We start from the raw sequence: 15,677 nt of genomic DNA, 5'->3' as shown, positions 1-15,677 counted from the left end.
TGCTAAGCAAATGATAGTAAGAAATGAACTATATGTAGGAGGTGCAATTGATAGGAAATGGTGAAGAGCCCAGGGTGAGGGGAGGGAGAATTCAAGAAACATAGCTTGGCAGTTGGGTGAATGATTTACTGAGACAGGAAACATATGGAAGAGCAGTTTGGGGAACAGGGTAGAATAGCTGGGTTTTGTTTTAATTGTGTTTGAAGTGCTGGTGAATTTTACAAGTGAAGTGTACAGAGCAGATAAAACTAAGGAAAATCTGTGAGTCCCATAGGCAAACTTAGGCACTCTAGCAGCCACTGAGTATCTAGTCATCAAAATATCAAAAATATTAAAGGAAACTAGTTTGGTGGATATTTTTTATTGTCTCATCATGGGCTTACGTTGATTTAATCTTCTGTCCTGGCTTCTCAGCCATACTTGCTGAATAAGGACCTTAAAACCTGGTGTTTATCATGAAGCAGATTCCAACTGCTAAAATCCAGATCCTTTTCTTTCCAGGCAACTCCCTGGCTACATTTCGGAGAGGGGACTCGAAGATGTTGGTAATGGAGGTCACATTGTTTGTTGAAAACAACACAAACAATGACAACTAACTTTTTAAGTGTTTGGAAAAGGGTGATGCCTGACATCCTTTATAGCTGCCACAGACACAGAGTTGCACCAACTGCCTTCTTGAACTCTAACTCATCCCTGCAAAGACCTAGGCGTTCTCCCAGGGAGGGCCCAGCTTAGACTAGAAAGATGGTAATTCTTGTCGAAACATAGGTTAGGTTGACCTGTATGGCTTAAGAAACACATTAGACCTTTGAATTCAAACCTATTCAGCTTTTTGAAACCCCAACCTCTTCTACATCCCCCACTTCTTTTTAGATTACTGAAGTGGTTTTTTTTAGTTTGGCAACAAACCTCTCTGTATCTCAGTTTATATCTCAGTTGGTCAGATATTGAGCTAAGGAGAGACAACATTTTTGTTTTGTTTTGTTTTGCATGTAAACTTCACAGTAAGCCTATCGGAGGACACTGGGGATGAGAGACGTTAAATAGCTTTCCCAGGGTCACAGAGCCCACATTCTTTAGCAACAGTGCTATACTGGTTCCCATTTTCTACCTATTATCTTAACCTTGATGGTGACAATAATTACTGTAAAGGTAACTAGCATGTATTGAGCATTTATTATGCCCCCAAAATTCAATGAAAACACTTTACATAGATTTTGGCATTTCATCTCCACAATAGTTTTACAAAGTACTATTGTCTCCACTTTTAAGATGGGGATTCTGAAGCCCGGAGAAGTTACCACCTGCTGAATGCACACAGGTGACAAGTGAAAGAGCCAGGGCTTGAACACAAAAGCCTGACCTCGGAATCCTCACTGTAATCATTACACTTTGGTTGGGGTAACCTCTTAGGTCCCTCTCCCACCACCCAACCCCTGCTGCCACCTGTTCAAAGGTTCAGTGATTTGTTTCTATACCATGGAGACTTATCACATTATATTTCACATAAGTTACATCATTAAAAGTATGGTTTTGAATGGTTGTGTTGAGTTTATCTGGTTTAACAAGGTTTTGTCTAGCTTAAGCATTGGAAGTAGCTAAGGGAGAAGCAGGTAGAGCCGGTCACAGGTTGGCCCAGGACCAAGTTGAGGTAGTGAGCTTCTTTTTCAACCCTGAAGGTGCAGAGATAGGGCTGTCTTGGCGTCCCACTCCACAGCTTGGGAGAGCCTAGTGCCTCGTCACATGGTAGAAGCCACCTTTGCCAGCAGGGGTCTCTGCTTCACAAAACAATATCCTATTGACTCTTCTTTTGGATCCAGAAACAGGAGACTGGCTGGATTTTATTCTCAGTGCTCAGGAGGAACTCTAGAGTCCAGATTTCCCAGGACAAAAAAAAAAAAAACAGCAACCCACAAACAAACAAAATAAGACAACATTTTACCTTTCTCTAGTTTTTATGTGTTTTTTTTTTAAACTGAGAGAGGATTAGTAACAGGCAACTATAATACCAAAATTTTTTAAAAAATAGATCCTGAGCATGGTGCCTCCCAATGTCTTCAAGCTAATGCACTAGGCTTAGAAATGTACATTTGGCATGCTTTTTTTGTATTTGTACCCTAGCTATCTGATCATCCTCCATTCCCATAACACCTTTGTCCTACCCTTCCAGCCCCTCCCCCGTCCCAATTCAGGTCTATCTATTTTGATTCTGAACTCTTCTCCAGACCTTCCCTGTCTTCTGCCTCCTGCTAAGGTGGCTCTGTTAATGCTAGTACTTTGCCAATAATAGCCAGCTCAAAACAATGTATTACCTTGCCTTCTCAGCACAAAAATGTACTTGATGACTGTAGAACAAGTGTATCAACTATAGTGCAACTTAGTGGCTGGAAAATAGAAGTACAGGGAGATGGAAGGAGAGAAAAAGGAAAGTGGTGAAGAAAAAAGAGAAACTTCTAATAAACTCCTCTATATGGTGTGATATGTGCTTTCACATGTTTCTCTCCTAATATTAGACTTAAGAACCTTCCTTAATCCCCACAGTGAGCCTGAACTTTGACTTGCTGAGGAAGTTCAGAGAGCCCTGAATCTCTGGTCTTGATTAGCCAGATATTTTACATCCCCACTATAAGATTATCTGGGAAACAAGTGTAAATGAAGCTGTATGTTCATCCTCATTCTTTTTCTCCACCCTACCCACCCTATGTTCAAATACTTCCCTCCCAGGCTCTCACTTCAGCCCTGAATTTACTGACAAAGCCTCTGCAGCCTGTGAGTGGGAAGGCTGGGGCAGAATGTAAGGAAAGGAAATAATGGATGATGAGTTTGGCTGGTGACATACTGTTGCAACAGCAGCAAAATCTGCAGGAGTTTAGATGCAATTCTGCCGATCTAAAGAGATCTTCAGTACAAGAGAAAGGAAAGAAACTCTGGCTGTCTTCAGCAGCTCCATAATTTTGAGCCCACACTTCACAGTTATCATAAGGCAACCAGTGGGGTCCCACACATCCAAACATTTATGATGGTTGAAGGTGTGATCTGAAGTGCATGAAAACAGCTTTCTGCTCAAAAAAAGCTCTCACGTAGCCTGAAATACCCTATTCATTCACCAAAAATTGACAGTTCCTGGTTCTAACATCATGATGTCAGGGGAACAGTATTGTATGAGTCAGGTACTCAAATTCAACTGATTTAAGTAAAAAAGGGATTCATTAAAGGCTATCGGTGGAGAGAAATTCAACAGCAGGATGATGGACTAAGAAGCTACAGGCCATTCTTCTCCAGAGAGACACCCTGTTGACAATATACTGACAAGAATACCTCCGTGAGAACTCTAAAGACCAGTCAAGAAGTTACAGCACTCAAGGCATTGTAAAACCAAAAAAGGGTTCCAACAGAAAGGGTAGGAAAATTTGCAGTATTTGGCACACCCATCCCTGCCCTACCCTCATGCAGAATAGTGCTGAGCAACTGGGAGGAAATCCCTCAGACCATCACGATGGAAACAAAAAAGTGGACCATGTGCCTAACATTCTAGTTTGTCTGGGGGTTGCCTGAGTGACTAGTTTCTATCTTGCCTGACTTGGACCATTTAAGAAACTGGTACCGTTTGGGAAGCCACTGAAAACAGAGGAGAGCAGCGTGTCAGAACTGCAGAACCACAGGTAGACACCAGGGGGAGCAATAGATCAGAAAAGGTTTGAGATGTCCTAGAACTTGCAGTTGAGCTGATTGGTGAAGGTCTTCCCCTGGACAAAGCTAATAGGCAAAGACCAATACTGCTGGGAGAGGTGGTTGTTTTTTTTAAAATACCCAAATCCCAGCAAAAGATTATAAGGAAAACAAGAAACATGGAACAAAGAGGGAACAAAAATAAAACCCCAGAAACTGACTCCTAAACAAAGAAACAAACAAAAAACAGATCTATGAGCTGTCTGACAAAGAATTTAAAATAACTGTCATGAAGATGCTCAATGAGTTAAAAGAGAATACAGACAACTAAATGAAATCAGGAAAATGAATAAAATAAGAATATCAACAAAGAGATATAAAGTATAAAAAAATAACCAAACAGAAAAGATGGAGCTTAAAAATACAGTAATAGTACTGAAAAAAAATCATTGAGGGAGTTCAACAGCCGACTTCATAAAGCAGAAGAAAGAATCAGTGAGCTTGAAGACAAGTCATTTGAAGTCATTGAGTCAGAGGAGTAAAAAGAAAAAAAAGAAGGAAGAAAAGCAAAGAAAACATAAGGTATTTAAGGGACACTATCAAGAGAACTAATATATGTATTAGGGAATCCAGAAGAAGAGACAGAGAAAAGGGTTGAGATCTTACTTGAAGAAATAATGGCCCAAACTTCCCAAATATGAGGAAAAAGGACACACAGATTCAAGTAGTTTAACCGACTATGAGGGGCACCTGGGTGGTTCAGTCAGTTAAGTGTCTCTCTTTTTTTTTTTTTTAAGATTTTATTTATTTATTCATGAGAGACACAGAGAGAGAGGCAGAAGGAGAAGCAGGCTCCCCAAGGAGCAGGGAGCCCGATGTGGGACTCGATCCCAGGACCCCGGGATCATGATCTGAGCCAAAGGCTGACGCTTACCCATCTGAGCCACCCACGCGCCCAAGTGTCTGACTCTTGATTTCGGCTCAGGTCATGATCTCAGGGTTGTGAGATTAAGCTCCACATTGGGCTCCACACTGAGCATGGAGCCTCCTTGAGATTCTCTCTCTCCCTCTCTCTCTGCCCCTGCTCCCCAACTTGTGTGCACACCCGTTCTAAAAAAATAAATTAATTAAATAAATAAAATATTTTAAAAGTGGACTATGATAAATCCACAGAAAACCCCCTGAGACACATTATAGTCAAACTGTTTATTTTATTTTTATTTTTTTTATTTTTTAGTCAAACTGTTTAAAGTCAAAGACAAAGACAGAATCTTGAAAGCAGCAACAGAAAAGTAATTTGTAACATAAAAGGGAGTTTCCTTAAGATTTTCAGTGGATTTCTCTGCAGACACTTTACAGGCCAGAACGGAGTGGCATAATATATTCAGAATGCTGAAAGAAAAAAAAAAAAAACTGTCAGCCAAGAATACTGTATTCAGAAAAACTGTCCTTCAAAAATTAAGGAGAAATTAAAACTTTCTCTGATAAACAAAAGTTGAGGGGATTTATTTATTACTAGACCTGCTCTGCAAGAATTCTTAAAAGGAGTCTTTGAGTTGAAATCGAAGGAGAGTAGACTGCAACACAAAGACATACAGAAATTTAAGATTCTCTGGTAAAGGTAAATATATGGACAAATATAGAAACCTGTACTACTGTAATTTTGTTCACAGAATTTAAATGACAAAAACATTTAAAAGTAATTATAAATTTATGTGAACAGGTATACAATATATAAAAATAGAAGTTGTGACAAAATAAAGCGGAAGGGTGGTGTTCTAAAGGAGTAGAGTTTTTATATGCAATCGAAGTTATTATCAGTTTAAAATAGAATTCTGTAACTTTAAGATGTTTTATGTAATTGCCGTGGCCACAAAGAAAATATTCCGTGAGATAGCTAGTCAAACTCATAAAACTAAAAGTGGAAAGGTGGTTACCAGGGACTGGGAGGAGGGGGAGGTGAGTTTTTTAATGGGTATAGAATTTCAGATTTTCAAGATGAGCAAGTTCTGGAGATCTGTCTCACAGCAATGTGAATATACTTAACACAACTGAACATAGACTTGATTTTTTAAAAGATTTTATTTATATATTTTTGTGTGAGAGAGAATGTGTACAAGAAGGGGGAGCAGCAGAGGGAGAGGGAGAAGCAGACTCCATGGAGCAGGGAGTCCAATGTGGGACTCCATCCCAGGACCCTCCCAGATCATGACCTGAGCCAAAGGCAGACGCTTAACTGACTGAGCCAACCAGGTGCCCTGAAAAAAGACTTTAAAAAAATTAAAAAGGTATATTTTTTGGTTTTTTTTTTTTACCACAGTAAAAAAAAAAAAAAAAAGACTACTGGGGGTGAGGGGAGAGTTAGAGGTTATTGGGAACAGAGTTTCAGTTTTGCAAGATGAAAAGAGTTTGGGAGATGGATGGTGGTGATGGTTGTATAACAATGTGCATGTATTTAATGCCACTGGAATATATACATAAAAATAGTTAAGATGGTAAATTTTATGTTTTGTGTATTTTACCACAATTAAAAAAAAAAACTCACTAAGTCCAAAATAACCAATGAGTGTGACTATATCAACGAATTCACCTCAAACTAAATTGTGTCCCACTTTTCCTGGCATAGCACATTCACAATCCATTACATAATATTCCCAAAGATTTGCCAATAGAAATAAGCGAAATGCTGCCCAAAAACCTGGTATGGGGTAGGTTACAGAATCGCCAGGGCTAGATTCAGGGATACACAGGCAAGAACAATGCCGCCAACTCATGCCATGAAATAAATGCACAACGTGGGCAGCATGCTACCACCACAAGACACTGGACACTGCCACCTGACCCCTTCCACTAATTCTGTCACTGGCAACACTTGTCAAAGCAGTCCACAGCTTCTCCCCCCAGAAAACTAAGAACCAATGAACCATAAGGTAGCAATTGACAGAATAATTTTATGGAAACTTCGTATTAGCAGAGTAGCTTTAAAGCCGTATCTTAGGAACCAGTGATACTGTAACACCTTAAACATGCATTGATAATATTTTTCAATTTTACAATTAGGAAATTAAATTTACAGAAAAAAAAAGCAAAAAAATCTAAAGAGCTTTGAATTTGAAATTCCTTTCAATGCCCTGAATTTCATCTGACCTTTATAATAAAAAGGCATGCTTTTATACATATTGTGATCAATAGTTTAACTCATTTTTTTAACCTTATATAAATACCCTCTTGAGTTCTACCAGGTAGCTAGGTACAATAAAAAAACATAACACCTATTTCTCTCTTGAGGTAGCCAGCCTCCAAAATGTTCCTTTAACATTTACACCCCTGTGTAGTCCCTGCCACTTTGTACCAGGGTTAGTCTGTGTGACCAACAGAATATGGCAGACATGACGGTATGTCACTCTTGAGATTAGATTTTAAAAGACTATGGATCTCTTAGGGACACCTGGGTGACTCAGTCAGTTAAGCATCTGCCTTTGGCTCAGGTCATGATCCCAGAGTCCTGGGATTGAGCTCCACATCGGGCTCCTTGCTCAGCGGGGAGCCTGCTTCTCCCTCTGCCTGCCACTCCCCCTACTTGTTCTCTCTCTCCCTCTGTCAAATAAATAAATAAGATATTTAAAAAATAAAAAATAAAAGACTATGGATCTCTTAGATCTCTCACTCTGGGGGAAGCCAGGTACCATATCATGAGGATACTCAAGAATCCCTATCCTACCTGATAAGGAACAAAGATGTCCAGCCAACAGACAGCAAAGAATGGAGCCTGCCACCATGGGTGTGAGTAAGCTCGGAACTGGAAGCTCCTCGAGTACAGCCTTCAGATAAGAACTTCAGTGCCAGCCAACAGCTTGACTGCAACTTCCTGAAACACCTCGAGTCAGAGGTCCCCAACTAAGATGCTGCCACAGAAACTGTGGGATTGCTTAAAAATAATAAATGATATTTCAAGCTGCCGAGTTTTGGGATAATTTGTTATGCAGCTGTACATAACCAATACATCTCTCCAGCAGTTCTGTAAGGGAAATGCACGTGCACATGTGTGTATGTGTTTCAGAAAAAGCTGTTAAAATGTTAAATGCCTGCTGACATATATGTAAAACTATGAGAAATGGAACAATGCCCCCAAAATGCACATACTCAGGCTGCTGCCAAGTAGGTAGATTTTGAGAGTAAAAAGGTCCAAATTAGGGGGGCCTGGGTGGCTCAGTTGGTTAAGTGTCTGCCTTTGGCTCAGGTCATGATCCCAGGGTCCTGGGATCGAGTCCTGCATTGGGCTCCCTGCTCCACGGAGTCTGCTTCTCCATCTCCCTCTGCTGATCCCCCTGCTTGTGCTCTCTCTGTCTGTCAAATAAATAAATCTTTTTTTAAAAGGTCCAGATTACCTCCAAATAGCTTATCGTACTAACCTGAAATTTTACCAGTAGAGATAAATTTCACTGGGTCTTGTTGTAGATGGTCTTTGAGAGTCTCCTGAAAGGCATAACATCTTAAAATAGCATTTACAATAAGGTCATGACAGGAAACAAAAGCTAATTCTAATGATGTGTCTGAAGAAACTTTTAACATGGAGATTATTTACAAAAGTGTGGGCATGGTTATAGGAACTAAGAAAGAATGTTGAAGGTTCCAGAGATTAGCAAGCTATGGAAGATATTTGGGCAAAAGGCAGAAATTGTGTTAGGAGAGTCCACTGCCAGGTGGACCCCAGGAGTAGGGGGCGACCAGTCATAACTATCATAATGAGAGGACATAGCCACCCCCAGAACCATGGTGCCAAAGCAGGGAGGGAATGGAAAAGAAATGTATTAAATCTCTCTCTACCCCCATCCTCCAGGCTCATCATGTGGGTGCTTTCCTTTGGGTAAAGCTGAGCCGCAGAAAGAGGACAAAGGAACCCACTTGGTGCAGGGGTCAGTCCCCGGGGGGCACAAAGCCAGACAGAAAAGGGCAGAGAATAGATGGTGGGGTAGCACAGCATTAGAGCATTTTCAGATTCTTAACGAACCTTGAGAATTATCTAAAACAGTCCACTGGTGTGTAAATCCTCTTTATTTCATCCCTAGCAGAAATCCAAAAATGCCAAAGGCATGGCTTTTGGAGTCCAGCTGGCCTGCTCCGTGCTTCCAAGCCTTGTGACCTTGGGCAAATTACCCAACCTTTGAAAATCTCAGGTTTCTTTTCCTGTAAAGTGAGCGTCATAATAACCTAATAGAGTTATGGTAAAATTAAATAATATACACAGAGGTGAGGAGACTTATAATACTTATAATTTAATATAGTTAGGTAGGTAGGTAGATAGACAAACTCTGGAGTGATGCATGAGAAATAAGTAACAGTGAATGCCCATTGGGAAGAATTTTGGAGGAATGAGTCCAGGGTAGAAGGAAAATTTAATTTTTATTATATGCTCTTTTTATAGTGAGTACAGCTGGATTTTTTTTCCCTTGTATATGTCCTATCTTTTTAAAAAACTCCCTTGACACCAACAGCCTTTCTTGTCTTGTATTCTGCTGCTTATTCCATTTATTCCACAACTATTACTTACTAAAATGCTTACTACTGTACTAGGTGTTGGGGCGACAAAAAAATTAAGATACCATCCCTGCTTTCAAGTAGCCAAAGTCTAGTTGCAGGGACAAAAAAGCAAGCAGATAAGCATTATGCAATGTAGTTAAGTATGGCCCGTCTGATTTTTCTTATTTAAAATTTAAAGACACATACACACACACATAATCCCCCTTAAATGACCCCCTCTTTGGTTGCCCTTATCACATTCTAACATCCTATATAACTTATTTATTTATGGTGTTTATTTTCAGACTCCCTCCACTCCACAAAGATGAGAATTTTTGCCTGTTCTGTTCATTGGTAGATCTCTAATGCCTGAAATGGTGAAATTTTTCAGTAGATGTTTGTTGAATGAATAATTGCTATGTGATATAAAAGCATGAAAAAGGAACTGCCAGAACAAACCATAAGGAACACTGAATTTGTATATGGAGGTCAGTAAGGCTTCCCAGGAGAGGTGACACCTTGTGCTAAATCTTGAAGAAAATCTAGTGACTTTGGCTGAAAGACCTAATGTTTTAAGAGCACACAAATGAGAAATACAGAGAGATGAAACACACAGGAAACTCAAGTCCAAAGGCATAAAGGTGTAAGAGAGATTGGCACATACCGAAAACCCAACATATGGCAATAAATATTGGTTGCTGGTAATTGTTTATGCTGGCTGGGTGATGGGTTCTTGAAGATTTGTTATACTGTTCTTTCTCTATGTTTAAAATTTTCTGTAATACAAAGTTAAGAATAAATGAATAAACCATTTTAATGAGTATAAAAGAATTTTAAAAATGAATGGTTCTAGGCAGGGGGGCATGGTTACATTTACCAGCCACGTGTAAGAGCAGCCAAAGTGGGGTGGCAATAGGTGGGGGAGGGGGGAGAAGAGGTAAATACCTGACAAGGAATAGATAAATCAATAGTTTTCCAATTGTAAATGACAACTCAACTCAAACTAGCTCAAGTACAAAAGGGAATTCACTGATTCACATACTAGCGAGTACAGGGTGTACCTGGCATTAAAAACTACTGGATCTAAGAACTTAATTGACACCACCAGAGCTCTGTCTTTCCTCATATTCCTTTTGCCTCTGTTCAAATTCATTTCTCAGATACTCCTGCAGGTGGTGAGTGAGATGACCATTGATAGTCCCTACCTCAAAGCCTCCCATCTTAAAGAACATTTCTCTCCCAGTGACTCTGTAAATCTCATGGAAATCTCTGATTGGCTCTATTTGGGTTATGTGCCTCTCCCTGAACCAATCACTGTGGGACAGGGAGATGAAATAATATGATTGGCCAAGCCTGGAATAGATGGTAGCAAGTGGGGGAAGGGGGGACCGCACCTCAGACACCATGATTGACAGCTCCACCAGGACCACATGGAATAGGGGAAAGAAGGATCCCCTAAGGAAGGGATGCTAGCAGATCCAAACAGCTGACATCATGGCTCTCACAGAGTGCCATAGTTGATATTGGAGATGAAAAGGTTGTGGGGTGCAGAGTGGATTGAGTAGTAGGAAAGGGTAGGGATAGGCAGAGAGACCTTATTTTTCTAAATCAGGCTACACTGAACTGGGCACTGGAATTATAGAGAAATTTGTTGTTGGGTTGGGGGTGAGTGGACAGATGTGGGAAGAATGAAAATCTGAAGCTCACATTAGCCTCCTACGGCAAATGCTACATCTGGGCATGAAGTGGTTAAACATCTCCCACTTTTCCATAGAGGGATGATTGAAGACTGAATATGGATTAAAAACTGGTGATGGAAATGCTGTAATTTTCTCAGGTAAATTGTGAAGTTGAATGCAATTAGAAAAACATCCCCAAAATAGCTTTGGTTTGGTTGGCATGTGACCAAACCCTGAACAGCTTAGATTAGTATAAAAGAGATTCAAATATCTGTCTCTCACATATGCTTAGGAAACTGAGCTGAAGGAAGAGAAAAGCAGGCCATGCCATCTGTTTAGGAGGTATGCAAGCTCCCAAGTGAGTTGGGAAAGAAAAGGGGCTTTAGTCTTTTAAGACCAGTAAGCAGTGAGAAAGACACAGGCTCAGAGAAACAGAAACAAGGTCAGAAGCCAGGACAGATAGAGAGTCTGAGACCCGTAAAGCCAGCAGGAGCACCATGCCTTCTGCTGTGTACCACACCAAGTTCTTGCCATCAAAATAATTCCACATACATCTTCTCTAAAAAAAAAAAACCCTCCCTATGTATCTCAGCAGTAATGAGTTCTTCCATTAGTGGTAAGGTCATGCATAGGATTCACTGGCCTGCGCCCAGAGCTTGCCTGTTAGGAATGAAAGGAGAGGTTTTGATGACATTGAGCCAAAGGACCACGAGTGCTAGAAAGCTACTGTTGGTCAGTCATCATTCTCTCCTGTGAGGTTAACGAGCATGCAATACATTCAAGAGCCATCAACAGATGAGAAATCAAAATACTACTTTATTTTCACTTGAATAGATGCTCAGTTTCTTAGTGCAGAGCTCTCTTGTGAAAGCAAGGTCAGAGCAAGCAGCTGACAGAAAGGCCTCCCCAAGCCTCTCCTTCCCCACTACACACCAAAGTCTTGTCACCCTCTGTCCTGCCACATTGGACCAGAAATGGAAGCAATAAAAAGTATGCTCAGCTATGCATTTGAGGAAGAGAAAACAAGACGGTCAGATCCCAAGAGGAGGCCTTGGCTCAGCATATCTATTCCTGCTGCATGAAGTAGAAGAAAAAGCTGCATGGAGGTTCCTAACCCTGCCCTTGTTAAATGTGGCCCAATTAATTTCCTGGAATCTAACCGATCTAATGAACAAGTCCTCTCTGGCAGAAGGCAAAGGTCAGGAGAGAAGGGGAGATATGAAACTGCCCTTTTCTCTAAATACTTGCTCCTCAAAATGTGGGCCCTGGACCAGCAGTATGAGGTCAACTAGCAGCTTGTTAGAAATGCACAATCTTGGGCCCCACCCTAGATGAAGGGAACCTGGGAGTGGCATTTTAATAAGATCTCCAAGGGATTCATACACACATTAAAGTTTGAGAAGTACTGAGTTTCTGAATCCCAAATCCATGCCCAAATTGTCATTTCAATTTTTGCTTGCTTCCAAAACTAGTGCTCTGCATATGGTCAATAGTTAATGAAAGGATGTTTGAGAAATTCTTTGGGGCACCTATTTAATTCCATGTGAAGGGAGGAGATCATTTCTGAGAAACCAGCACCCATTCACCAATGAGTGGCTTAGAGACAGAAGCACACTGGAAGCAACCAAACAAAACAGTCCTAGACATACACGCATAGCTCTGCCGCATAGGACAGATGGACATAGTATATTTCCTCTCACTTCACCCCCTCCATAATATTCTCTCCTTTCCTCACTAATGCTCTCCTTCATCCAAGCTACTATGAAGCTTTTGTGTTGGGCTGTGCTTCACACACAGGCTATTGCCACATGCATTACGTGTCTCTTGCAGCCCTGTCCTCAGACCCAAAATCTAAGAAGGAGATACTGCTATCTGTAGGTTATCAAAAAGCAATTTGGCACATCAGTTTTCTCCCCTTTAAATAGTTGTGACTGTCATGACTCAATTCATATCTTTTTTTTTTAAAGATTTTATTTATTTATTTGACAGAGAGAGAGACAGCGAGAGAGGGAACACAAGCAGGGGGGAATGGAAGAGGGTGAAGCAGGCTTCCTGTCGAGCAGAGAGCCCGATGTGGGACTCGATCCCAGGACCCTGGGATCATGCCCTGAGCCGAAGGCAGACGCTTAACGACTGAGCCACCCAGGCGCCCCGACCCAATTCATATCTTATCTCTGACAGTAGCAAAGTCCCAGGCCTGGATCTTCATCCAATATTTGCCTGGGTAAGAAGTTAACGATAAAAACTCAGAGCACTCAACCCCCAATTTCTTCTCTTTGCTCTACCTGATATAATACCTTACAGTAAAAAGGGCCAGGGGCTGACAAATATTTATGGATTAACAAGAGTCTGCCATAATATCATTAGGGGATCCAATAATGACAGGATTTAATGAATAATGATTAAATTACCATCTGCTGAGCACTTATAATGTACTTGACAACAACCTTATGAAGTAAGTAGTATTCCCATGTAATAAGTGAGGTAATTTGAAGTTTTCAGAAATTGAATGACATCCAGGAAGCAGCCAAGATAGAAACCCAGCATACCTCTTAAGTACAAAGCCTCTGAACCACTACAGTAATATGATGTTTCACTTGTCAGAAAACACTGCAAACTCCCTGTGTGAGTAAAGAATCATTTTCCTTCTCTGGGGCTAATGTGAGGATTAAATGAGATTAAAGATGTTAACACACTTAGAAAAGTAAGATACTGTAACATATAAGGTATAATTTAGTACATTAAGATCATGTCCAAATAAAAGCCCTCGGTACTATACAAATGGCAACTATATATGTAAAAAATTTTCACACTTGTAATTAAAGATACCCCAGGTCATTCAATATACAGTTCTCATTCATCAAATTAGAAAATGCTTTTCAAAGTTTAACCTCAATGTTGGCAAGGATGTTGTGAAACTACTACATTGCTGGTGGGAGCCCAAGTTAGTACAACCTTTCTTAAAAAGCAAATAGATAATATGTTTCAAGACATTTTATAAAAAATCAACATAAGCTCTTGTAAGGAAAAATAAATTAGGACAAAAATTTAAGTACAAGTACAGTTGAGAGCGTAGATTCTGAAGCCAGATTGCTTGGATTTAAATCCCAGCTCCACCACCTTCAAGCAGTGTGTCCTTGGGAAAGTCTCTGTCACCTGGTATCCAAAATGGGGATAATAATAGTACCTATCTCACTGAGTTGTTATGAGAATTAAATGAATTATTATATGTAAAGTACCTAACCCAGTCCCTGGCACAAAGAAAGCATGATATATAAGTGGTATCTATTATTTTTATTATCTTAGCATTATTTATAGTAATAAACAATTGGAATCATTCCATCTGACGATAGAAAAATGGTTAAGTACACCCTGGTACAGACATAAAATGAATATTATGAAGCCATTAAAAATGAGGCTTTAAAAGACTATTTAACCACATATATTGTAAAGTAAAAAGAGCAGGAAACTCTATATATCACCCCCATACCACTCATGCTTGCTAAAAGGGCACATTGCACAAATAAGGATGTGTAGAAAACAAAGGGTGGGAATTACATCAAAATATCAGCAAAGAGTGTATCTGGGTGAAGGGATAGGGTTGGGGGTTTCTTCCCTTACGTTTCTGGACTTTACAAATCTAGGGCAGTGCTTCTCACACTCTAATATCTTTGTCCCTTAGCCCCAGCCAGTTACCAGCAGACAGCCAACCCTCAGCCTGCTTGGAAGAGTGAATGAAGGAATGGAACCTCCGGTGGAAGGGCACGGAACTGTCCTGTAAATGGAAACTGGAACGCATGCACGCCCAGACTGATGACCCACAGTAACAGGTGTTTTCCATCTCCGATCTCCGTGATTCATTCTGCACAGCTGCCCGCACACAGAGGTGTCGGCGGCTCCTAGAATACAACGCCCCACACGCAGAAGTGCACAGTGTTCCGGACGCCTGGGCGGCCACACACGGAGACACACCTCGGCGACAACCTGGATCCACAAAAAAGAAGCCCTGCCATCTTAAATATATTAATGCCTGACTGCAAAGAACAAGAAGCTATGCCTTGTGCCTACGCCCCTTGCTCCCAGCCGCACCTTTCTAGTTTTCAAGCAATCTATTGAGGGTGAGTCTGCATGCGTCTGGTCGCTGGCGGACCCCCTCCCTAAACACACACACACACACCTTCCCCCATTCGTCTCTTTCAGACTAGGACCCCCTCCCTAAACACACACACACACACACACTGGCGGCCCCCCTCTCTAAACACACACACACACACACACACACACCCCTTCCCCCATTCGTCTCTTTCAGACTAGGCGCTTCTCCGAGTGTTGGGTTGAATGGGAAAGAACGGGCCCGTCTTTGTCATTAATCCTCCCCTCCTTCGGGCGAGCCAAGCTTCTTCCGGGTCAGCGACAATACCGCCACCCCAATCGGGCCCGCCGTCCCCCATCCTGCTAGCCCTGCGCCCGCGAGGGCCAGGTCGCCACCGCCCGCAGGTTGCGGGAGGGGAGGAGGGCGAGAAGGGCGGGCGGCGCGGGAGAGGGGGAGGGAGGGAGGGAGGGGACAGCAATCCGAGGAGGAGGAGGAGGAGAGAGCAGCCTACCGCAGCTGGCGAGGAGAATGGGAGTGCGGGGCGCCAGACCGCCGCGGGGTGTCACGGCCGCGGCCAAGCTTGCCAAGCGCGGGGCAGGCGCCCGCCGCTTTTAAACCCGGGAGGGCGCGGCGGCCGCGGCGGCGGGCGGATCGCGGCGCGCGCGGGGCGCCGGGCGGCGGCCGGATGGAGAGGAAGGGCTCGGCGGCCGCGGCCA

General features: G+C 41.9%; 1 long non-coding RNA gene across 1 annotated transcript; it reads right to left on the bottom strand.

Annotated features, from left to right (window-relative positions):
* Positions 1-8,701: 8,701 nt before the first annotated feature.
* Positions 8,702-15,521, bottom strand: LOC110571619. Its single transcript, XR_002479798.2, has 3 exons — positions 15,473-15,521; positions 9,854-9,965; positions 8,702-8,856 (listed from the first exon to the last, which is right to left on the bottom strand). It is a non-coding gene; the product is annotated as an uncharacterized LOC110571619 (long non-coding RNA).
* Between the last annotated feature and the right edge of the window lie 156 nt (positions 15,522-15,677).

This window comes from Neomonachus schauinslandi, chromosome 9 (genome assembly GCF_002201575.2).
Source record: "Neomonachus schauinslandi chromosome 9, ASM220157v2, whole genome shotgun sequence".
In the NCBI taxonomy this organism is placed as follows: Eukaryota; Metazoa; Chordata; class Mammalia; order Carnivora; family Phocidae; genus Neomonachus; species Neomonachus schauinslandi.
Note: the sequence above shows the minus strand (reverse complement) of the source record. Positions and strands in the feature narration are given on the sequence as shown.